We start from the raw sequence: 25110 nt of genomic DNA on the forward strand, positions 1-25110 counted from the left end.
ATGGCAGAACTGTGATTGTTGGAATAATGTGTATAAAGGCATGACAGATAAGTCAGACAGAAAGTTGTGTGTGTTAGAATTTAACCACAAGAAATGAAGTTAACTAGTGTACTGGACACAATGGATACAGCTTAAATGAATAAGCAGATATATTTTATGACAGATACATGAAAAAGTTATTCATCACATGTTGTGTGAGGTATATTGAAGAATATGATAAAGATATTATTTTTCTATTTGAGAAAGCCAATAGTAGCATATAGTAGATTTATATTTTGATAATGAAGACAGATATATGAAATTAGAATTTTATTTATATGAAATAAATAGACTTGTAATATATATAAGGAATGTGCATCTTCTTGTACTAATAGATACTATCATGTTAAGAAGGTGAAAATTTTGAAAAAGTTATTTGTGAATGCAATAGAAGTGTAGCCACCTTTTAACTAAAAAAAATTTAAATCATTAATTTATAAAAATCTCATGGCTACAAAATTCTTAAATTTTTGATCACAGTAAATGGAACTAACTTCAATGAATGTCATTGAGTTTAGAGCTCTAGCTAAGAGCTTAATACTTCGAGATTCTTCCAGACTGCATAAAAATGAACATATACAGTTTATTGGAATAGGTAACACATTTACACAACCTAGACAAAGTGAATCTACACATATTTCGAATACACTGAATCTCAGTAGTCTACAACAAATTAAAGGAATCAGAATTAATTAGTTCAGTTATGTTATAGGAGTTCCATTATCAAGACCAAAACGAGTACCCAATGTAAATTATTACTATAGATTTGATTATGACAATATGTTTGAAAACCCAGGACCATAGAGAATAGAGGAAATAATAAGACTTTATCAGGTATTTCCAGCCAGTAGAAAACTATTTGAGCAACTAGATGAGGATAAATCTTCGAAACAAGAGATATTGGAAGTTAAAGAAATAAGATTGGGATTTATGAGAAACTTAAAGCATTGTCCATTGACTGTAAGGTTGTCCTTAATGGTGATCATCTTACAAGGGAACCTCCCCATCGCACCCCCCTCAGATTTAGTTATAAGTTGACACAGTGGATAGGCCTTGAAAAACTGAACACAGATCAATCGAGAAAACAGGAAGAAGTTGTGTGGAACTATGAAAAAAATAAGCAAAATATACAAGCATAGGTAACATCAAGGAGAGCCGTGGTCCTGTGGTTAGTGTGAGTAGTTGCAGAAAGAGAGGTCCTTGGTTCAAGTCTTCCCTCGAGTGAAAAGTTTACTTTTTTTTAATTTATGATCAGTCCAGTCGTTCATTGACGTCTCTGTTCACTGTAATAAGTTTAGTGTCTGCGTTTTGCAACTGCGCCGCAAAACTGTGCGATTACTAGACGAAAGGACGTGCCTCTCCAATGGGAACCAAAAATATTTGATCACAAGGTCATAGGTCAACCGATTCCTCCACAGGAAAGTACGTCTGATATATTCTATACGGCACTGGTGACAGCATATGCGTCACATGACAGGAATATGTTGTCGACCCACGTAACTTGTACACTTGGCAAATGGGTAAAGAGATTCTTCTTCTTTGCCCGATACTACGGTGCAGTTACCTCGCATCGGACGGGTGGACGGACAGATAATAATTGTCTGAAAATATAAAGTTAAACTTTTCGCTCGAAGGAAGACTTGAACCAAGGAACTCTGCTCACGCTAACCACGGGACCACGGCGCTCCTGAGCTCAGACTATCCTTGATGTTGCCTACGTTGCGCATGGGCTACTGAGTTTATATATATTGCGTATTTTTTTGATAGTTCCACACAACTTCTTCCTGTTTTGTCGACTAATCTGTGTTCAGTTTTTCAAGGCCTATCCACTGTGCCAACTTATAACTAAATCTGAGCGGGTGCGATGGGGAGGTTCCCTCATTAGTAAACTCGACACTGTTAATGAAAATCAGATTACACAAAAAAATCACCTAACTCTATAGTAGAAGTCGTTCGAAAATGGAGATAAGTTGTATATAACAGCCATGAATCCAGAAATGCTTTACTCAATGCTACAGGATACGAACCATGATAGAAATGCTGGTACACCTGAGTCAATACTGACCCTACGACTTATATTAGAATATAGATTAAGGAAAGAGCAAACCTGCGTTTCTAGCGTTTGTAGACTTAGAGAAAGCTTTTGACAATGTTGACTGGAATACTCTCTTTAAAATTCTGAGGGTGGCAGGGTTAAAATACATAAGGCTATTTACAATTTGTACAGAAACCAGATGGCAGTCATAAGAGTCGAGGGGCATGAAAGGGAAGCAGTGATTGAGAAGGGAGTGGATTGTAGCCTATCCCCAATGTTGTTAAATCTTTATATTGAGCAAGCGGTAAAGGAAACAAAAGAAAAATTTGGAGCAGCAATTTAAATCCATGGAGAAGAAATAAAAACTTTGAAGTTTGCCAATGACATTGTATTTCTGTCAGACACAGCAGAGGACCTGGATGAGCAGTTGAATGGAATGAACAGTGTCTTGAAAGGAGGATATAAGATGAACATCAACAAAACAAAACAAAGATAATGGAAAGTAGTCGAATTAAATCAGATGATGCTTAGGGAATTAGATTAGGAAATGAGACATTTAAAATAGTTGAAGAGTTTTGCTATTTGGGGGGCAAAATGACTGATGATGGTAGAAGTAGAGAAGATATAAAATGTAGACTGGCTATGGCAAGGAAAGCGTTTCTGAAGAAGAGAACTTTGTTAACATCGTTTATAGATTTAAGTGTCAGGAAGTCTTTTCTGAAAGCATTTGTATGGAGTGTATTAATGTATGGAAGTGAAAGATGGACGATAAGTAGTTTAGAGAAGAGGAGAATAGAAGCTATCGAAATGTGGCTCTACAGAAGAATGTTGAAGATTAAACAGGTGGATCATGTAACTCAGGGGCGGGAAAATGTTGCACGTGGCCCTTGAGCACACAGCGCTTCACGTTTGCTGCTCACGTGCAATCGTCGACCGGGGCATTGGCGACAGCTGGCAGGTTGAGGCAGTGTACTAGCAGACTAAGCTGTGGACGGTGATGTGAAGCGACCACTAGATAGTGACCATTGTATTTCGAGAACCGGAAAATGCAGAGTGAATCAAGGAAATGGAGAAGTGGAGATTTGCTATCTTTTAAAAAGGAATGGGAGAATCATTTTTCCTTTGTACATAAACGTGAAAATTCGAAATGTTTAATATGTGGCTGTATTCTCGCTGGATAGCGGAAGTTTAGTATTATTCGCCATTATAATAAATTTCTTAAGGATGAGTACAATTTATTGTCGAATTCTGAGCGGATGGGGAAACTGACTGAGCTTAAGAAGAGCGATCTGACAATACTAGATGCTGTTTAGATTAGATTAGTACTTGTTCCATAGATCACGAATACGACACTTCGTAATGATGTGGAATGTGTCAGGTTAATAAAAGGTGTCTATACAAGATATTACATTACACAAAATATTACATGACACTTAATTCTTTTGTGGGGGTTGGGGAAATTACCCACTTACTATATCCAAAAATTCATCTAATGAGTAGAAGGAGTTGCCATTAAGAAATTCTTTTAATTTCCTTTTAAATGCTATATGGGTACCTGTCAGACTTTTGATACTGTTAGGTAAGTGACCAAAGACTTTTGTGGCAGCATAATTTACCCCCTTAGGAGCCAATATTAGATTTAACCTTGAGTAGTTAAGATCATCCTTTCTCCTTGTGTTGTAGGCATGTACACTGCTATTACTTTTGAATTCGTTCCGATTGTTAATAACAAATTTCATAAATGAATATATATACATATACATTGTGAGGCTACAGTGAAGATCTCTATCTCTTTAAATAAGTGTCTGCAGGATGATCTTGGATGTGCTCCAGCAATTATTCTGATTGCACGCTTCTATGCAATGAACACTCTTTTACTCAATGACGAGTTACCCCAGAATATGGTGCCATACGGAAGCAAAGAATGAAAATAGGCATGGTAAGCCAATTTACTGAGATGTATATCTCCAAAATTTGCAATGACCCTTATAGCATAAGCAGCTGAACTCAAACGTTTCAGCAGCTGTTGTCACGAGAGATCTGCGACTCTCTCTCGTCATGTGTATCATCTAACTGATTTAACATTTTATGGAGAACTGTTTTCAGTCTTTCAGGACGACAACAATGATAGCCCAGTGGTATGTGCAAGCTATAAGATCGCGCTTAATATAGCGAGGGCTGGAAAACCATTTGCTGAAGGTGAGTTTATAAAGGAGTGCATCAATGATGCTGCTTATTTACTTTGCACACTGAATGCAAATCAGTTTCGAGCTATCACTCTTTCTCGGCGGACTGTGAGTCGTCATATAAGTGCCATGGCAGGTGGCGTTTACCGTCAATTAAGGTGTGCAGTGCAGGAGTTTATTGCATTTTCCATCGGACTTGATGAGTCCACAGATATTTCAGACACTGCGCAATTAGTGATTTATATAAACTCAAAGTTTTTATTTATTCCTGAATTTTAATTCCTTCTCCAAATTTTTCTTCGATTTCCTTTAATGCTTGTTCAGTGTACAGATTGAATAACATTGGGGATAGACTTCAATGCTGGTTCCCTGTCTCACTCATTTCTCAACCAGTGCATCCTTTTCATGTCCCTTGACTCTGAAAACTGCTCTTTAGTTCCTGTGCAGCAGTTGTGAACAGCCTTTCACTCCCTGTATTTTACTCCTTCTACCTTCAGAATTTCATAGAGAATATGACAGTCAACAACATAAAAAATTTTCTCCAAGTCTATATATGCTGTAAATGAAGATTTGCCTTTTCTTAACTTATCTTCTAAGATAGGCTTAAGGTCACTATTGCATCGCACGTTCCTCCATTTCTCCAGAATCTAAACTGATCTTCCCTGAGGTCAGCTTTTACCACTTTTTCCATCCTTCTGTAAACAATTTGTGTTAGTATTTTGCAGCTGTGACTTATTAAACTAATAGTTCAGTATTATTCACACCTGTCAGCAACTGCTTTCTTTGGAATTGAAATTATTACACTCTTTTGGAGGTTGAGGGTATTGTACCTGTAAATACAAATTACAAAAATAGCTAACCACAGTGTTATGTAACCAATTAGGATAGTATAACGAAAAAGGGTTACTGTAGAAGATATTAAACACGTTGAAGAATTGTTAGATAACCAAATAAATATCGAATGTGCTGAGCCTTTTTAGTTTAGTTATCTATCATGGCACTGATAAGGCAATAAATATAAAATCAAAACTACTTTGATATAATTCACAGCTTGTCAGCTTTTTAGGATCGTTATATTACTGTGGCATATGTAACAGAGCATATAACAACAAGAATAAATATAAATGCAGATTACAAAGAAAATTTGTATATTATGTAACAACCAAAAACATGATACAGTGGAAAATAAGATATATTGTGAAAGCTCTAATAAATACTGTTACAATGAAGAATGGTTAAATAGTAACCAAGCTGCTTATGATACAGTATATAAATGTGAAGAACGCAACGAAATTTGGTTGACCTGAAGTACATAAACATGGATTTGAAAGATGTAAAAACTGTCACCTTGAGGTAGAAATTAAAATTAACTCATGTTATTTGCAAAAGAAAACACTGATAGGAGGTCAGTGTGATCCAAATTACGTATGATGACGAAGGTAGGAAAATTATAGGCTAAAGATGTCAAAATTGTAGTAAAAATACATGTACTGTTAATGGACAATACAAAAATTATTGTGTATTTGTATGTTTAAATGCAACAATATAGCTAAAGGTGAGCAATCTGAAGGCAACTCCAATGAAAATGTCTTCATGTGCACTAAGAAATACGTGTGGTTTGGCTATGAGGCTTAGTAAGAAATAGGAATACACATTCCAAATATAGTAATAGGTCATAATGTTAATGGTGACATGATTTATAAATTTAAGATACATGATGGTATCTGTGGTGTGTGCTACCTAATAAACATATGGATTATATTTTTATAGCTCGTTATACTAAAGGATATGATCCACAATTTGTTCTGAACTGCTGTGTTGAAAACACAAGGTAACTAAATACTATCCACATAGGTAGGTTTAAAAATTATAGGTGGGTGCAATATTGTATAAGATCAACTTAGTAATGTTTCAAAAAACTTTCGATTTGAAAGAGTTATAGATAGGTTATTTGCACATTTTTAATACACATGGAGATGAAAATAAAATAGGACCTATTCCTGATACTGTGTTGAATCGATGAAACCAAAAGATAGAGAAGTATTTCTCAGATGGGATACTGAAAAAGTCAAAGAAAATTATCTACTCAATGTAAAGAAAGAAATTAGTGATTACTGTAACTCTGATGTAGGTATATTGAGAAGAGGTTGCTTATGATTAAGGAAACAGTTTCTAGAAATGGATAACATAATTCCATTCCATTATCTGACAATTGCTGGAGTTTGGATATTTATATACAGACTGCTATATTGGACAAAGAAGGAGAAGTGAATTACAGTAAGGAGTGTATAGCTTGGTTAAATAGTTTAAGCAACAAAAATATGCAACATGCTGTTAATGGTGTGAACTGAATATAGCTCAGCTATGGATGTTTTCAGCAAGGTTGTAAAAAATGTTTTAAGAAGGAAACGTTTAAGAACAAAAAATTCAAGAATCAGTGGATGATTCATATAAAAAGAAGATAATTAGTCATAGAATTATATGAAATTTAGGATATAATTCAGTAGAGATGTAAGAATATGATTAGATTAAGTCAGCAGATCTTAAGAAGCTTGAAATTGAAAGAGTTACCTGAAGTTATTGAGCCAGTGAATCCTAGAGATTCTTCCTGTGGTGGTTGTATAAATACAATAAAAGTAAGAGCTAAAGCAGATTGTATTAATGCTAAAATAATATATGTTGGTGTGTGCAGTCTTTACACAACTGTACAATAATTTAATTATTATACTGTAGGGCATCCAACAAAAATATGTAAACCAAAATATTACAATAGAAAATGGTATGGAATAATAAAACCTAAAATGTTAGCACTTAGAGAATTGTATGAAACTGTGCTACTTGTATGGATAAAGATTGAGAGAAAAAAATGAAAATCTGGTGTCTCCTTTATTTGAAAAATGTACACAGGAAAAAATAAATAAATGTAATCACAATGATAAAGAAGCTTGGGCCACTGATAAGGCAAATAAAGCGAGAGAATGGGATATTGATGATAAAGAAACTTGGGCCACTGATAAGGCAAATAAAGTGAGAGAATGGGATATAGCACTTTACAAGACTATGAGTATTGAATTTTAAAAATGAAAGTAACATTTTACTTAAAAATCACATAAAATATTCCATGAAAGTAAAATTAGAATTTAGTCCACATGATTTTTAAACCAAAAAGTTATATACTAAACCAACTGAAGAAAAATTGAATATTGTATAAGAACCCGGTAAGACAGAAGGAAACCCATGAAAATGGGCAAGTACTAAGTTTGTCTCAATTCCTTATGGTGAAAATTTGGACAAAGATACAATATTAGTAAAACTGAGTATGTTACAAATCTACAAAAGTACTATCAGATGCTTTTGGATGACCAATTAGATAATATAGATGCAAACTTTATTCATGAGGAAACGGTACAGATAAAGTATAATGTCAACGATTACTGTGTCAAAAATAACTACAAACGTCTTCATAGCAACATACACTACATCAGATGCAAGGCTTAGATTATATGAAATGTTAGATAAGCTAGGAAAAGATGCTGTTAATTTTGATACTGATTCTATAGTATACATTCATAATGGAACAAATGCAATAGAAACATGTTACACGTTAGGGGAACAGACCGATTAGTTAGGAAACAATTGGATTATTGATTTGCCTTCAACAGCAACTAAGAGTTACTATTCTGAGAAAAATGATAAGAACACTGTAACAAAGATAAAGGGGTTTACTTTGAAGTATTAGAACCTTCAAAAGTTGAATGATGAATCAATGACAAGATTATCAGAAAGTGATGTGGGAGAAAAGATACAATTAGAGTACAATTAAGCAACAAGAGATGTTAATGCTAAGAATTTAATATACAAACAAGTTAAGAAAGTATTCTCATTTCAGTATTTTAAACATAGCTGCGCTACAGCAACAGTTCCACGTCATAGGAATAAAAAACAGCCAACCAGTTGCGAAAGATAAAGTAATCTTTACCTAGGTTTCAATAGTTATAAAACTATCTTCTTCAGAAGATGGCAGTGTTAAATTGACATGGAGTATTATATCTTAGTCGTTTTTACAACCATCTACGTAACTCAGTTAATACATATGTTTTATATGTATTAACTGAGTTACGTAGATGGTTGTAAAAACGACTAAGATATAATACTCCATGTCAATTTAACACTGCCATCTTCTGAAGAAGATAGTTTTATAACTATTGAAACCTAGGTAAAGATTACTTTATCTTTCGCAACTGGTTGGCTGTTTTTTATTCCTATTCTCATTTCAGTACGATAAAAGAACTGTGCTAGACAGTTATGATATGTTTCTATGTGGGTAGTAATTGGAATAAAATTCAATCTTCATATATTCATTTTCATCATTGCAACATAAAAACATTGTATCATCATGAACAGTAAATATGTGTTGCAATATGTATCCCTTCAGTTTGTGTGCATGCAGATGTTATGCTCTAGTGTGCTCTACATGCCCATATACTAGTCACAGTAGTGGAGCGATCAGGGGACACGAGGCCTGCCCCCCCCCCCCCCCCCCCCCACAGAAGCGTCAAGGTGAATGACTGAAGCCAGGACCACGTGGAGCTGTGAGTGAATGGTCACCAACGTAATTTGCATCTGAATGTAGCATCCACAGTGCCTATCCACATTAAAAGCGGCGGAACTATAGAACAGACAGTAATTAAAACGTAGAAGAGTGGCTAGTAGATATACAAATTAAAGACTTTAGAATAAAATGCACACAGTAAATAATTATACAAGTCGCTTCTAGTTAGTAGAAACTTGTTACTTCTCTCAAACGAAACGGTTGGCTGTGATGCCATCCTGACAATATGAATGCTGCTGCTACCCAACTACCGAGTTCTATAGCTGTAACTGACTACTCTCAAAAAAAGGAGGAGGAGCTGTTGTGGAAAGCATTTGCTATAGGAGAAACTGAATATTCTGATTGTCAAATTCTAAGCAATACAGTTACGTCAGCACATGGCCGACTGCTATGAATTTATTAGGTGAAAACATACGATCAGGAACATTTTAGTATGCATTTGGACCTCATTTATAAGGGGTAGCCAAAAGAAAACGAGGTAACGTAAAAGCATAAGTAAACACTGTATTATTTCAAAAGTAATCGCCACAGCTATTGATACATTTATCCCGAAGTGACAGAAGATGGTCAGTGCGTTGATGTAAAAACTTTTGCAGTTGCCTATGGAACCATGGTTGTGTTCGAGCATTCACTTCTTCTTTCGATACATTTAACAACTACGAATGCCTTTATTCGATGCTCTAAAAACACGGGAATCGCGTGGGGAAAGGTTGGCGGTGCAAGGGGGATGTGCTGTCAAGACTGTTTCAGAGACACTACAGAAGTTTTGCCGGGAAGCCCTGTCTACATGAAACAACCTTGGAAACATGTGGGCAGGCCCTGACACATCTTCCATTCAGTCTCTATCTCTCTCCTGATGATTTCCATATTTTTGGAGCCTCGAAGCAAGAAATTTGTGGCCGTCGCTTTGCTGCGAAAGAAGAGGAACAATCTCGGGTACAATTATTGTTCCGTAGGCAGCCGTGGACGTTTTTCTATGGAGGCATTGACCATCTTGTCTCAGAGTGGGATAAATGTATTAGGAGATGTGGTGATCACTTTGCATTACCAAACAGTTTACCTACGTTCTTTGAGAGTTGGCAATACTCTCTTAGGATGTAAAGGTTGGCTACAGCGCGCATACACAAGCTCTGGAATCTAAGATATTGTTGTCGCGCCTCGCAGCGCACGGATTAACTAGTGGCAGTTTGGAGGCCAGTGTAGGAGCCTGCCTGCTGTGGTGTGCACGTGTGTTGGGCGAGGGGCCGTCGCAGAGCTGCCGTACTGCCGTGTCCGCCAGCAGCGACACAGGATTTGGTATTTAGTTGACATTTTTTATAATTTTCAGCGCGCTTATTGATTTAAAGAAAAAGGTTTGTGTATGTGCGTAGCAGCAGACGGTAATTTTGATAATGATAGGAGTTGAATTCTTAAGGGGAAACCATTGTTTGATTAAGTACTGATTTTTGTCATTGATTTCTTTTATAATTGTCAGGGAATTGTTTCACTATGTATTCAGTTGAGAAGTATTTCAGTCTGTCTCAAGAGTTTGATTAATTTGTAATATTGCTTTAATGCCACTGGAGGCAGATTTACATACGAAGCGATTGTTCAAATAGCTTCTAGAGTTTTGTTAATTGAAGGAGAAAGAATCGCTTTCAGAATATAGTTTTTTGTTTGGGTTATCATTTATCGAGTTTAGATTTGACCAAACCCTTTCTCTTGGATTATATGCAATTTTAGTAAGCAGCAGCAGCACCAGCAACAGCAGGAGCCGCCATACAGAACATGCATTGCACTCAGAACGAATAATAGGTTTTTTTTATGTTTTTGTTAAATAACGGAATGCAGCAGATCAAGCAGTGGCAGCAGAAAGACCAAGTAAGTTATTTGTTGCGCACAGGACCAATAAAAAATAAAGTTTTGGCGATCTCTGTAATAGTAAAGTTAACAAGAGGACAAGCACAAGATTCTCAGTAGAAAACACGAGATAAGAAAGAGCACGCAACTTTCATGTTCACCATCTGTCTCGTCTTCATCTGACTGCCCCTTATATATAGGAACATCAACCTGAACCCAAAATTTTATAATAGTGTGCTTTTGCAGCTTACAAACTGCACGTAACAGGTGCCGTTCCAGAAACGGTTACATGGATTTATTTGGAGTGCACGTACATCCAGATGTCTAGTAACAGCACCATCGCGTAGGAGGCTCCGCGGTAGTTTCCAGACGTGGTCGAGGCGTTGGAATGCCTGGAGCTTGTGCGCCACACGCCGAACCTGACGGGGGCGTGCTCGACGATCCAGTCGCGGTAGTAGCCGACGAAGGTGAAGTTATTGACGGTGTGCACGGTGGCCGCCTCACACCTGTCGTTGGGCAGCAGGCCTTCCTTCCGCAGGGTGCCGAGCAGCAGGTTCCGGCATACCAGCGGCGCTCCGGCGTCGCCCATGCACGGCCACCTGGGAACACGAGGACAGGAGCACGCCTTCCACCTGTGTCAACAGACCAGCTACATTCGACGCGGATCGCGTTTAATACCCGGCGTTTGTAGCTTGACAAACAAGTAAATGAAGATTTTAGTTAAGAAAAAAAAAATACGAGCTAGTCCTCGATGCCGTGATGGCCCAAGGATGTCTACCGGCCACCGTGTCGTCCTCTGCCTTCCGCGCTTCGTGCGGATGCGGTGTGTCGGGGCATGTGGTCAGCTCACCCTCTGCCGTTCTTTTTACGGACTTTCCAGGCCGGGGTACTGCTACTCGTTCACGTAGCTCCTCAACTGTCTTCATAAAACTGAGTACACTCCTTATTAGTTCCCCAAGGGAAGAATCCGCAAAACCTTGGTAACATTTCTTTCTTTCTTTCTTTCTTTCTTGAGTAAACATTCTTCTGACTAGTTTGACGCCCTCTTCTGTGCCAACCTTTTCATTTCAGCGATGTTGTTACAGCCTACATCCTTCGTAATTTGTTCATCCTATTCTGTCTTCCTCTATAGTTTTCTCCCTCTACAGCTGCCTCTAGCACCATGAAAGTTATTCCCTGATGTCTAGGCAGATGTTCTTGATAGTGTTTTCCATATATTGCTTTCCTCGCTTATTCTGCGGAGAACTTTCTCATTCCTTACCTTATCAGTCCACTCATTTTTCAGCATTCTTCTGTAGCACCACATCTCAAATTCTTAGATCTCTTCTGTTCCGATTTTCCCACTGTCCACGTTTCACTACCGTACAGTGCTCTGCTCCATACTTACATCCTCAAATTAATATCTGTGTTTGATACTAGTAAACTGCTCTGGCTAGGAATGCCCATTTTGCCACTGCTAGTCTGCTTTTCATGTTATCCTTGCTCTGTCCTTCAAGGGCTTTTTGCTGCCTAGGTATCAGAATTCCTTAACTTCGTCTACCTCCTGGTCCCCAATTCTGATGTTACATTTCTCGCTGTTCTCATTTCTCTGCTAGTTCTCATTTCTTTCGTCTGTCTTCCATCTTCTGTACTAATTAGACTGTTTATTCCAATCAACACATCTTGTTATTCTTCTTCACTTTCACTTAGGATAGCAATATCATTACCAAATCTTATCATTGATATCCTACCACCCGGAATTTTAATCCCACTCTTGAAACTTTCTTTTATTTCCCTCATTGCATCATCGATGCATAGATTGAACAGTAAGGGCGAGAGACGACCCCCTTGCCTGAGGCTCTGTTTAAACCGAGCACTTCGTCCTTGGTCTTCCAGTCTTGTTGTTACCTCTTACTTTCTGTGCATATTACACATTACCGATGCTTCCCTACAGCTTGCCCCTATTTTTATCAGAATTATGTCACCGAGTCTGCATAGCGCCCACCAGTTGACGTGCCTTGACGAAATGGCAAGCAAGAAAAGAGCTTTTACTATCTTGGAATATGCGAGATATTTATGAGTTATAACACTACAGCTTACATTAAAAAGTAGTTATGCAAAACAACCGCCATATAAACAGAGCACTGTCCATTGGTATCCACTGGAAACATGTTGCCTAGTCGGATCAGTCTCGTTTCATATTCTATCGAGCGGATGGACGTGTACGGGTAGGGAGACATTCCCGTTTATCCATGGACCCTGCATGTCAGCATGGCACTGCTCAAGCTGGTGGAGGCTCTGTAATGGTGTTGGGCGTGTGTAGTTAGAGTGATATGGGACCCCTGATAGGTGCAGATACCCCTCTGACAGGTGACACGTACTTATGCATGCTGTCTCATCACGTGCATCCATTCATGTCCATTGTGCCTTCCGACGGACTTGGGCAATTCCAGTAGGACAATGCGACACCCGACACGTCCAGAATTGCTACAAAGTGGCTCCACGAACACTCTTCTAAGTTTAAACACTTCCGCTAGCCACCAAACTCCCTAGACATGAGCATTATTCGGCATTTCTGGGATGCCTTGCAACGTGCTGTTCGGAAGAGACCTCCACCGTCTCGTACTCTTACGGGATTATGGAGAGCTCTGCAGGCTTCATGGTGTCAGTTCCCTCCAGCACTACTGGAGACATTAGTCGAGTCCATGACACGGCGGGTTGTGGCACTTCTGCGTGGTCGCAGGGGCCCTAGACCAATTTCTTTGGCTCTTCGGTGTACTTCATGATTCTAGACTCAGATTCTCACTCTGCAGCGGAGTGTGCGCTGATATGAAACTTCCTGGCAGATTAAAACTGTGTGCCCGACCGAGACTCGAACTCGGGACCTTTGCCTTTCGCGGGCAAGTGCGCTACCATCTGAGCTACCGAAGCACGACTCACGCCCCGTCCTCACAGATTTACTGAGTCGTGCTTGGGTAGCTCAGTTGGTGGAGCACTTGCCCGCAAAAGGCAAAGGTCCCGAGTTCGAGTCTCGGTCTGGCACACAGTTTTGATCTGCCAGGAAGTTTCTTCATTCTACTTTGTTAAAACTGAATAGCTCAACATTTTTGTTCCGTCTTGTAGTGTGGGCACACTTTCATCCGTCCAACATATGAAGGGAGTCGGTATGATGGCACATTCTAAGTTGTCTGTCAAATAAAAAATCTCGTGCTTAAACGGTTAAATAAGCACACCAGACAAAAAAATTAGTCACCCTCAAAGACATAACAGACCAATTACATGTAGCGCTAGTACGTTATCAGTGAGAGTACAAAAGCGGATAACGATCTCATTGTCACTAATAAGGAATTCTGGTGTCAGGTTACACACTTGGGCGACTTATTATCAACGTCACACCATCCATCCCCTCACCCTCCCTACGGGGAACCAATGGGAGTTGATCAAGGTCACTCAGGGGAACCCACAACCTTCCCCTTTTTTTCCTCTTCTCCCCCATTGTCCAGTGAGATTCCAGTAATCTTCCCCATCTTCATCTTTTATGACTGGGGAGCTTGGGAGGGTGGCTTACTTTAAGACACTTCACGTGAGGTCTATTTGTTAATAAAAAATTAAAAGTATGTGAGTTTCGTCATTTGGGGCATCACCAGAGACCACAACCATACGCGGAGGGGAGTGACCTTGGTTATAAATTACCTAAGTATGTGACCTGGGACTGGAAATCCGTATTAGGGACCATCAGATAAGATCGTTATCTGTGTTTGAAGTTTCACTGACTACCTATTAGTGCTGTCTGTAGCCTTGGTAACCACCTCAGCTCGTCAAGCTAGATGCAGTGGCAGTCATAATCTGACACTGTGGGGTGGCACCTTTGGCCGCATATCATCTGGTCTTACTATTAATTGGTACCCTACATAAGTTAGTACATTATGAGTCCCCCAACAGGTGAGATGTAGTAAGATTGTGGTGAGTTGACCACCGACCCCAAAATACTGAGAGTTAAAAGTCGGCATCACACGGGACACTCCGTGTCGACTGTTCTGTATCGGATTGCTGCCAACCTCAGCCACGCAAAAGTTGAGACAATGTAATTGACTGAGGAACTGTTGTTTTGTTGTCTGCGTGAGTGGGTGGCTAATCGATTAATAACAGTAATTGTACTTGTATTTAAATTCATTATGCAGTATAAGACACGATCGCAAATATTTACTGAATGTTTAGCTGGATATGGCATATCTAAAAAAACTTGTGGACTCTCTAGCTTTTCGAGAGTGTTGTTTTTCTGCTCACAAGAGAACCTCCCCATCGCACCCCTCTCAGATTTAGTTATAAGTTGGCACAATGGATAGGCCTTGAAAAACTGAACACAGATCAATCGAGAAAACAGGAAGAAGTTGTGTGGAACTATGAAAAAAATAAGCAAAATATACAAACTGAGTAGTCCATGCGCAACATAGGCAACATCAAGGAGAGCCGTGGTCCCGTGGTTAGCGTGAGTAGTTGCGGAAAGAGAGGTCCTTGGTTCAAGTCTTCCCTCGAGTGAAAAGTTTACTTTTTTTAAATTTATGATCTGTCCGTTCGTTCATTGACGTCTCTGTTCACTGTAATAAGTTTAGTGTCTGCGTTTTGCGACCGCACCGCAAAACCGTGCGATTACTAGACGAAAGGACATGCCTCTCCACTGGGAACCGAAAACATTTGATCGTAAGGTCATAGGTCAACCGATTCCTCTACAGGAAAACACGTCTGATATATTCTATACGACACTGGTGACGGCATATGCGTCACATGACAGGAATATGTTGTCGACCCACGTAACTTGTACCCTTGGCGAATGGGTAAAAAGATTCTTCTTCTTTGCCCGATACTACGGCGCAGTTACCTCGCATCGGACGGACGGACGGACAGATAATAATTGTCTGAAAATATAAAGTTAAACTTTTCGCTCGAAGGAAGACTTGAACACCACGTCACCGCCATGACTTTTGTCGGCTGCAGAGGGTCACGCCGTCGCCTGCTATTAGTACTCCAGAGCGGCCAGTCTATCCTTTTAAGGAGGTGACTGATGTTTTGTCTGGTGAACGTAGGCCTCTAAGCAGTACCAATCTGTGAATAGTGGTAGGCGACCCAAACCAGCAGCACCACAGCACTCGTGGAGACGTACCCGTACTCATCGACGCAGATGATGTTGTCAGCTCCTGCCTTGTCGATACACTTCTCCGACAGGCTGACCGTTGATATTGCCTCGGTATTGTCCCCACCGAAGCCGATAACGATGCAAGTTGTTGGATACGGCATGGTGAAACTGCAACAGTGGGTACCACACGTGAAGTGAATTCCTTAATTTCCGGGAGGCCAGTACTTTCAAATCTCAACATTCTCTAGTTAGAACAGTGATAAAGAACTGTGATTTCTTTTAACCCTAGCAATACGGAGGCACTTTCCCCAGGAGAGACATATACTTTATGCCCACCCTAATAAAGTTTACAAAAGGAACCAAAATTCGTTAATTGTCGTCGACTTACATCAACGATATACATTTTAAAGAGGTAATTATGTGAAACTGGAGTCCAAAACCTGAAAATAGCTTTTAGAACACTTATCAATACGTAGGTAACATGTGCGACCGAGCTAGGCGTCCCTAATGACCACCACAAAACAAATCTAAAAGTGCAAACCTCGTTAGTTGTTTCGGGGACATCGATGTGTAAGTAAGATCCTGAACCTGAAATATAAAATATGACATTCATTTTGGAAAGTGAATGTCTAACTGAAAAATTTATCATTTATAGCAGCTGATAGAAGCATTCATTAAGATCAACAAATATTTTTTGCAAAATTTTAAAATTACTGATTACAGTATTTTCGAAATGTGGGCATAAAGTATCCCTTCCACCCGCCCCTTTGTATTGTAAGAGTTAATGACCTCCATTACTAATGCTACAAATAGAATGAGAAAAATCTCGTTAATAACGAAAATAATACTAATGTTAGACAAAAATTGTAATTACAGTAACAGAGGAAAATGCCAGTCGTGGCTGTACTGGACTCAAAATAACTGAACTTCGAAGGATGTATTATAAGAATCTATTGTTCCGCAGACTGTGGCGTTTAGAGTTAATATCTAATTGCGTCGGGTTTTGGATTATCAGACAGAACTTTTTTTACTCTATTTCTACACTACTCTTACTTGTCAGTTATTAATTGTAAATGTTTTGGAGGAGTAATGTTAAATCCCTTACCTGGTACAGCACCGAGTAAGGCAAGCCATAAAAAATCAGAATATATTATTTTAGAATGAAAGGCCAATAGAAAAATGCTAGGATTAAAAACAGTGAGAGGCAGGGACGCAGTCTTTCCGCTCTGCAGTTGAACATAAATATTGAAGAACAAATGACCTAAATGCAGGAAAGTTTCGGAAATGGAATTAAAATTTATCGCGAAAAGATAACATTCACAAGAATCACTGATGACACTGACGTCACCAATGAAAGTGAAGAAGAATTATAGCATCTGTTGAATGGGATGAACATAAAAGAAATAACTTGTACTGGGCACAGAATATGGAGCAAGAGTAAGAAAAGAAAGATAAAATTAGCAGACAAGTAATTAAGATTAAACTTTGTTTTAAAATTGGAGATCATATACTAAATTCTGGAACAGAAATAAAGATCGAAGAAGAGTGTTCCGCACTAATGCCAGTCTAGTAAACCAAGTATATGCCTTAATTTCATGAAGATATTCAAGAAAGTACGTCTGGAGACAGCACTGTGTGAAGGAAATCGTGATGAGAACCGCAGCGTTTGGACCACGGTGTTCCTGTTACAGAAGGACGCTAGAAGGCAAGTGGACTGATAAAACAGGAGATGACGGCCTTTACATAACACGAGGCCAAACAAGTGGTGTGTCACTGTACGAGGTACAGAGGCAAGCGAGCGTGCCGGGGTTTACCCACCCAGTTCACTAGTTCACTACTGTCAGCGCCACGTCATCATAACACGCCTGTGCTTAACATGCCAAAGGATTTCACCATAATTTAAGAGTGAAATAAAAAATTAAACTAACTTTTCCAAACTTCGTCAGTGCGTGCTTATGTATATTAATGTTAACATTGTAAAATGCCAGAATGATCGAATGAATATGTCAGGCAAAATAAACGATTTAATGGAGAAAATAACTGGCTCTGAACAATATAACTAGAGAGCTAAAAATTGGTCAGAATATACAAATGTATGTCACAGTTAAAAGTTACAAGTCTCTGCTTGATCAGAGGAATATTTCAGTTAAAATCGGCGTTTCTACAAGAAAGCTGAAAATTTGTATGTAGCTTCAGCTTCGCGTTAAAACGTTAACATGTAAGACCAATAAGCTACCTCTGTTAGTTTTCAAGTTATTTACTAAAAACCAAATCTGTAATGAAAACGTCCTTATTCATGGTAAATTAAGTGTCATTTGCATTTGTAATAGAAAGTTCTAATTACAGCACTTGATTAACTTTGGTGAAATAATACAGCTGTACCAAGTATCTGATAGGGATATTAGTTACACTATTATGACTGTATTGGAAATAACAATGGTCGCCAGACATCTTAAAGAGATAGTTCAGAGGTCATGTTCTACTGTCGGTTCCATTCTAGTTTCAATGCAGTCTACTAAAAGTTTTTCGGTAACTACAGCAAACTTAAGTCTATTTATACAAAAATTAAGAAGGATGTAAATGGCTGTTTTCATTATTTTTATAGAATAGTAATATGGAAATACTCACTTCTCCCCTCTAAATCGCTAACGCTAAAAGGCTTTATATATAATAAAAAATGTGCGGCACAAATTGCAGGACACGTTCCTGACAAATAGACGAAGAAAGTATGTCATACGAACTGGAGTTTGTAAACCCTCTGTTTCCATGTGACAACTTATTTTCTATAACCCATTAATCATGGGAAATTGTAAATTTTCACAATCGGCATGTACAGGCAGAGGCCAGTCTTGAAGCAAGTGCTAAAGCAAGTCATCAACAAAGATTTTCTGTCAGTGTTCGTGTCGACACTGTTGGTGACTGTTTAATAGCGCCTCACATTCTTCCGCCCAGGCTCAGCGACAAAGTTATCGTAATTTCGTAGAGAATGTTCTACCTGATCTGTTAGCAGATGTGCCTTCGCCTGCGTGACAAAGCATGTACTTAACGCATTATGGGGACCACCTCCTCATTTTAGTGTCAATGTCCGTCGGTTCCAAAATAACAGATTCAGTGACAGATTGAGAGGTGGAATATTTAATGCAACTGATCGTCATTTTCTTCTGAGAACACGAGTTTGATCGTAATAATATCATTTTTGATCGTAATAATATCATTTAATTTACTTAGCACAGATATGCTGTTGGTGTCTGCAAATCAACACCAAGTTGTAAAAGAATGACCAGAGGAACTGAACTGTTTTTATTGATTGAATAAGTTAAGAATGTCCACTGTTTCCTATGTTTCCTTATCCCATTGAGTCCACAGCTGGAGGGTGAAAGAAATGAATGTATGAAAATAATTTCAGAAAGAATGTTTGGGGAGAGAATCGAACCACATTTAGCGATTGTGGGTGTACGGTGTAAGTAGGCTGTTTAGGTTTTTATATTGGTAACGCCACGTAGCGCTCTGTATGAAAATCACTGGATGTGCTGTGTGCAGTCTGTGGCTGGTTGGCATTGTTGTAATATTCGCTATTGTAGTGTTGGGCAGTTGGCTGTTAACAGCGCATAGCGTTGCGCAGTTGGAGGTGAGCCGCCAGCAGTGGTGGATGTGGGGAGAGAGATGGCGGAGTTTTGAGAGCGGATGATCTGGACGTATGTCCATCAGAGACAGTAAATTTGTAAGACTGGATGTCATGAACTGCTATATATATTATGACTTTTGAACACTATTAAGGTAAATACATTGTTTGTTCTCTATCAAAATCTTTCATTTGCTAGCTATGCCTATCAGTAGTTAGTGCCTTCAGTTGTTTGAATCTTTTATTTAGCTGGCAGTAGTGGCACTCGCTGTATTGCAGTAGTTCGAGTAACGAAGATTTTTGGTGAGGTAAGTGATTTGTGAAAGGTATAGGTTAATGTTAGTCAGGGCCATTCTTTTGCAGGGATTATTGAAAGTCAGATTGCGTTGCGCTAAAAATATTGTGTGTCAGTTTAAGCACAGTCATTTATAATTTTTCTAAGGGGACGTTTCATATGTCGACCCTTAGCCGAGGATACCTAACTGTAATCTTCTGATTTTTTCTTGTAGTTTGTGTAATTAGTGTAGCTATTGTTTATTGCTAGCGCGTAATTATAGAGAGAATTTCCTATGTAGTTGTAGTTTTTCATTGTTGTACAGTAAAACAGTTGTGGCATGCATGTAGATTTGCACCAAGTATTTCGCAGCTGCGCTTACAATTAACTAGATATTATTTTCAGTGCTATGTTAATGTGTTTTCTTATTTTTGCTCTTCAAATTGTGCTTTTCTTGTTATTGTGTGAAATATTGTGACAATAATGGCGTGTGAAAAACGTAATACTAGGCTCCAAAGTAAACTGAGAAACGACAGTGAAGACGAAAGCAGTGTGTTAGCGCCACCGATGAATTAACTAATGTTCAAAGTAGTAATTTGTTAATTGTGCATAAGGAAATGGAACGGGCTGCAAATAATGGTGTAGACAGTGAAACAATTAGTGAACAGGGAAGCATCATCGATCGATCGGTCGGCAACAGCTCGCCTCAGGAATCCGAATGACAGGACACAATCTTGCAAATACTGTAGATTCAGGTTTTGCGTCCTCTCCGTTTTCTCAAATAAGTCAAGACACGTTTTCTGCTTTTCAAAATACGCATATTGCCAGTTCAAATGCACTGCCGAATAGCACTGAGGAACATGTTTCAGACACCAGTGCATTGTTATTACAGTTTAAGCAAAAAATGGGACAAAGGCTACAAAAGTTAGACAGAACGCTTGAACAAAATCAGAAACAAATGGGACAAAATCTTCAACAGTTAGACACAATGGAACAAAATCTTCAAAAGTTAGACACAATGGAACAACACCAGAGACAAACACAGCAACAGTTAGACACAATGGAACAAAAGCTTCAAAAGTTAGACACCACACTTGAACAAACACGTGAAGATTTAACTACTGAATTACATAAAATCGAATCGAAATGTCAAAAAGTCTCTAATGACGTAAAACACAAATTTGTGAGCATTTCCAACGTATTTTTTCGAAGCATGAAAATGCATTACAGAATCACGAAGCAGCCATAAGAGAACTGCAAACTATTGTTCATGAAAATCACAACACCTTGCAAGCTAAAATTGACTCAGTTGCATCTACCGATTCGGTTACGCAACTTGCAAAAACTCAGGAAAACTAAAAGGACACAGTAGATACGATTTCAACACAAATGGACACTGAAACTTTGTTCAGTAAAACACACAGAGGAAATAATTTCACTATCGGAGAAAGTAGCCGAACTTTCGGATCAGTTCACTAACTTATCTACAAAGGTAGATGATGATCTGAATGACACAAGACCTGTAGCCATCACTGACGCAGAAGAGTATGAAGAAATTAAGAAATTCAAACAAAATCAGAATCAAATTAATACGCAACACAAAAGAGAAATCCGGGAAGTACAAGATCAGTTGGCACAAGTAATACAAGAATTACATATCTCAGAGGACACTCGCGCTCCAACACGGGTAGAGGGACTTAGAAATACGGAAAAGCCGCAAAATAATAACACAGGGCATTTCGGAAATTATGACAGAAATTGGCAAAGTGCACCGAATTTTGAGATGGAACCGTCGACACGACGTAACAATGACCGATATGCGACTCTCCGACACGATGATTTTGACTATAAGCTGTTAATTACTACACGTAAATTCAAAACATTTAAGAATTCTGACAACGACATTCATCCACAAGCGTGGCTCCATCAATTCTCTCATTGTTTTCCTCCCAACTGGTCATTAGAGCAGAGATTAAAATTTATGTGTGGCTATTTAGAGAATGAACCAGCTGTAAGAATGCGATCGGTCATTCACGATTGTCACAGTGAAGAAGAATTTTATCATGCCTTCCTCTCAGCATATTGGTCTCAAGCTACACAAGACCGAGTAAAACATAGCATCATAATGATGAAACATTTCGAACAATCTGAATTTTCCAGTCCTGTGAAATATTTTGAAAGCATGTTGCACAAGAATCAGTACCTGTCAAACCAATACAGCCCCTCAGAACTCATCCGCATTTGCTTAATCAAATTGCCTGAACATTTACGACATATTATTTTGGCAGGACATTGCAAAGACGACGTTGAAGCTTTTCAGGGACTCTTACAAGAATTAGAAATTGACACTGACAATCGCGGAACGCGAGAACAGGAACACAATCATTACAGGACACATCCATCACAAGTCCGCGATGACAGAAATAATAACTGGACACGACAAGACTATTCTTACAATGTAAATCGTGACCAAAACAGACACCACCCGTATGACAACCATTGGCACAGAAGTAAGAGTTACAGAGAAAGATCGCACTTCCGTAGTAATGAATATGACAGAGATAACCATAGAAACAGACAATATGGGAACCAAAACAATTATTATGAAGGGAGACAGAATAACTTCAGACGCAACAGTTCAGTGCGCAGTTACGATTCAGGGAGAAATTTTCCACCACGTGACAGACAAGAAAAAAACTATGGAATCTACCGACATGACGACAGACGATATAATCGTAACGACAGACCTGAATTGCATCAGAACTGGCGGGATTCAAACAAGGCAGGGCCCTCTCGACAAGGTGAATTTGTAGAAATTAGGTCTCCTAATCCCAATAACACGTGCGCTGGCTGGCTTAGAGAATAATAACATAGTCACCAACCTTGAGAAAAATTCTTGTATTCTTTACCGACGTATACCACATGATAATTGCATTCAAATTCAAACTCTGAGTACTATGAAGAGTAAAGGATTGCACCACACTTCACATGTAAAACCGCTTATTGAAAGATAATCTGCTTTTTAACTTAGTCTTTGCTATAAAATTTTTCACTTCACGTTACTAGTACTCTTTGTTAACACTTAGAAACTGTTAACATGCAACTATGTTTTAAAATAAACTATCCAGTCTCGAATCTAGGGAACATATTTAGGCAGTAATTGCAAATGCATTGTTGTAGTGAACAGACGACACAGTGTTATTGTGTGTGTACATTCTTGCTTGTTAGTTGCACGATTATGTAACGACTATAAGGCTTACATACTTAGAACATATACTGCTAATGAGATTTTAATGCAACATTTAGGTTTACTTGAAAAGATACTTTTTATTTGAAGTACAGTCTGTGAGATTAAAGATGACTTAGCATTTGGTTTCTTTGATAGCTACACGATGATATCATGACGCTACTAATATGTGACACAATTTACATTGTTGCTTTTGCGGTGTATCTGTTTTATATCTGCACAGTTTCTCTGTATTATTCTGGAAAGTAAAACATGTTTTAGTAGCAACTTTTGTGGTATAGCTACAATGAGACAGCCTTTTCTGTAGCACAACAATACGTTACAGTACATTACTTACTTCATCACGGCAATAAGCGTAACAACTACGATATCAATACGCATAGCAATTCACTTTGTTTATTATGAGGTAAGTACATTGACTTCAGCAGAACTTTGCTTACAGAGGACGATAACAACAACACTTCCACAGAATTGTCTTACAGCAAGACGCACATTTACCGCTAAAGGACATGTATTTGAGTGATTAATTTTGTACTTAAAACATTTTTTCTTAAAGATATTTGAATTACAAAGATACAAAGGCTTTCCGTGATACATTTCATTCCATTGCTGTAATCTGTAACACCTGAGGGTATAATTACATTAATCCTCAAGTTGGTACACGCTTACTTTGTGTACCATGTGTTTGGCAAGCACAAGGAGCCCTAGCGAATATTTTATTTGCTTATACAACTATACAGATTGGTACCATATTTCTCTAACACATAAATTACACAGCTATCTGATCATTTAACTGAGAGAGACAAACATTTTTTTTACTACATCAGTGACACATGTTTAGGCAATTACACAGTTGGATAACTTCATACTTATGAAATTGTATTTCGTCTGTACTTTGTGAACTGTTCATATTGTTTCGGAACCATTGTGATACTATGAGAGCGTTGAATGATGTATTAGGTATGGGATCATGATTTTTAAAGTACGTTTGAGGTAGATGACACTATTGAAATGAGCAGAGAATTATTTTTAGGTTTTGAAATTATTGCAGAAAGCTGCGACGTTTTTGAGATTTGACTGAGGTTTTATGATGTTATTATTACGATGACGATGTGTATTATGCTGCTGAGGTATGTTTATGATCAATAAGCTGATGCTATATGAGGAATTTATTATGATGAAATTTTGAAGAAGTGTCGACGAATATGTATATGTGTAATAAGGTAAGGAATAATGAATAGTGGTTAGGGACTCTGGTTTGTCAAAAAGGATATTGGAAACCAAGAATCGTACTTTAAGAGTTATGAAATGTGTGTATATGCGTGAATGTATCACAATGCCGGTGAAAATTTTTTGGACACTGTTTTATTTACAGGATTTTGTTTCTACACGTTTGTAACGCAAATTCTCGACCTGTGAAATTTTTATATGAGACTGTCACTGTAGCGGAAACCGCTGTCGTAAATATTTCGGTAAGAAAGGTAAGTGACCTTGATGTAATGCGTTTTGGGCGCCCAGCTGAGAGATAGTTATCTGAAAAAAGAAAGCCATTAGGTGCAGAGAAAAAGAGGCCATTATCCTCGCTATTGACATTTCCTTGTAGAAATCATCGCAAATACGACACGCTCACTCTTGAAAACATATTTATTTGTTTATTTTTATTTATTTATTGATTTATTTAACCTGGCAAGATTAGGGCCATCAGGCCCTCTCTTACATCTAACCAGGCATTCTAATTATTTTACATTCATATGTTTTAGTAGGCATGTTAAACTACATCTAGTACAAAAGGTGAAATAAACAATTAGAAAGGCACACCTGGAGAAATACATACATGTAGAGTTTATATTCGTAGATCATAAGTACTGTTATAATTAGACATTATTGAAGAGACAGATTTTAGATAGGACTGCTAGGAGCATGGAGTATGAGGGAGACTCAGGGTGAAGGGAGGAGAAGAATAGAGAGACATGATGAAACATAATTAAGGAAATACAAAGGAAAAGAAGATTGCATGGCTAATAGAGATAGATGAAGAGGAAGGCAACTCAGGAGCAAGATAGGAGACGCTAGCTTTGCTATTTGACAGATGAGAGGATTGGCTTTGTACATTAATTTTGTGGAGAACGTTATGAGGATGATA

Source organism: Schistocerca nitens, chromosome 7 (assembly GCF_023898315.1).
Source record: "Schistocerca nitens isolate TAMUIC-IGC-003100 chromosome 7, iqSchNite1.1, whole genome shotgun sequence".
NCBI classification, from domain to species: domain Eukaryota; kingdom Metazoa; phylum Arthropoda; class Insecta; order Orthoptera; family Acrididae; genus Schistocerca; species Schistocerca nitens.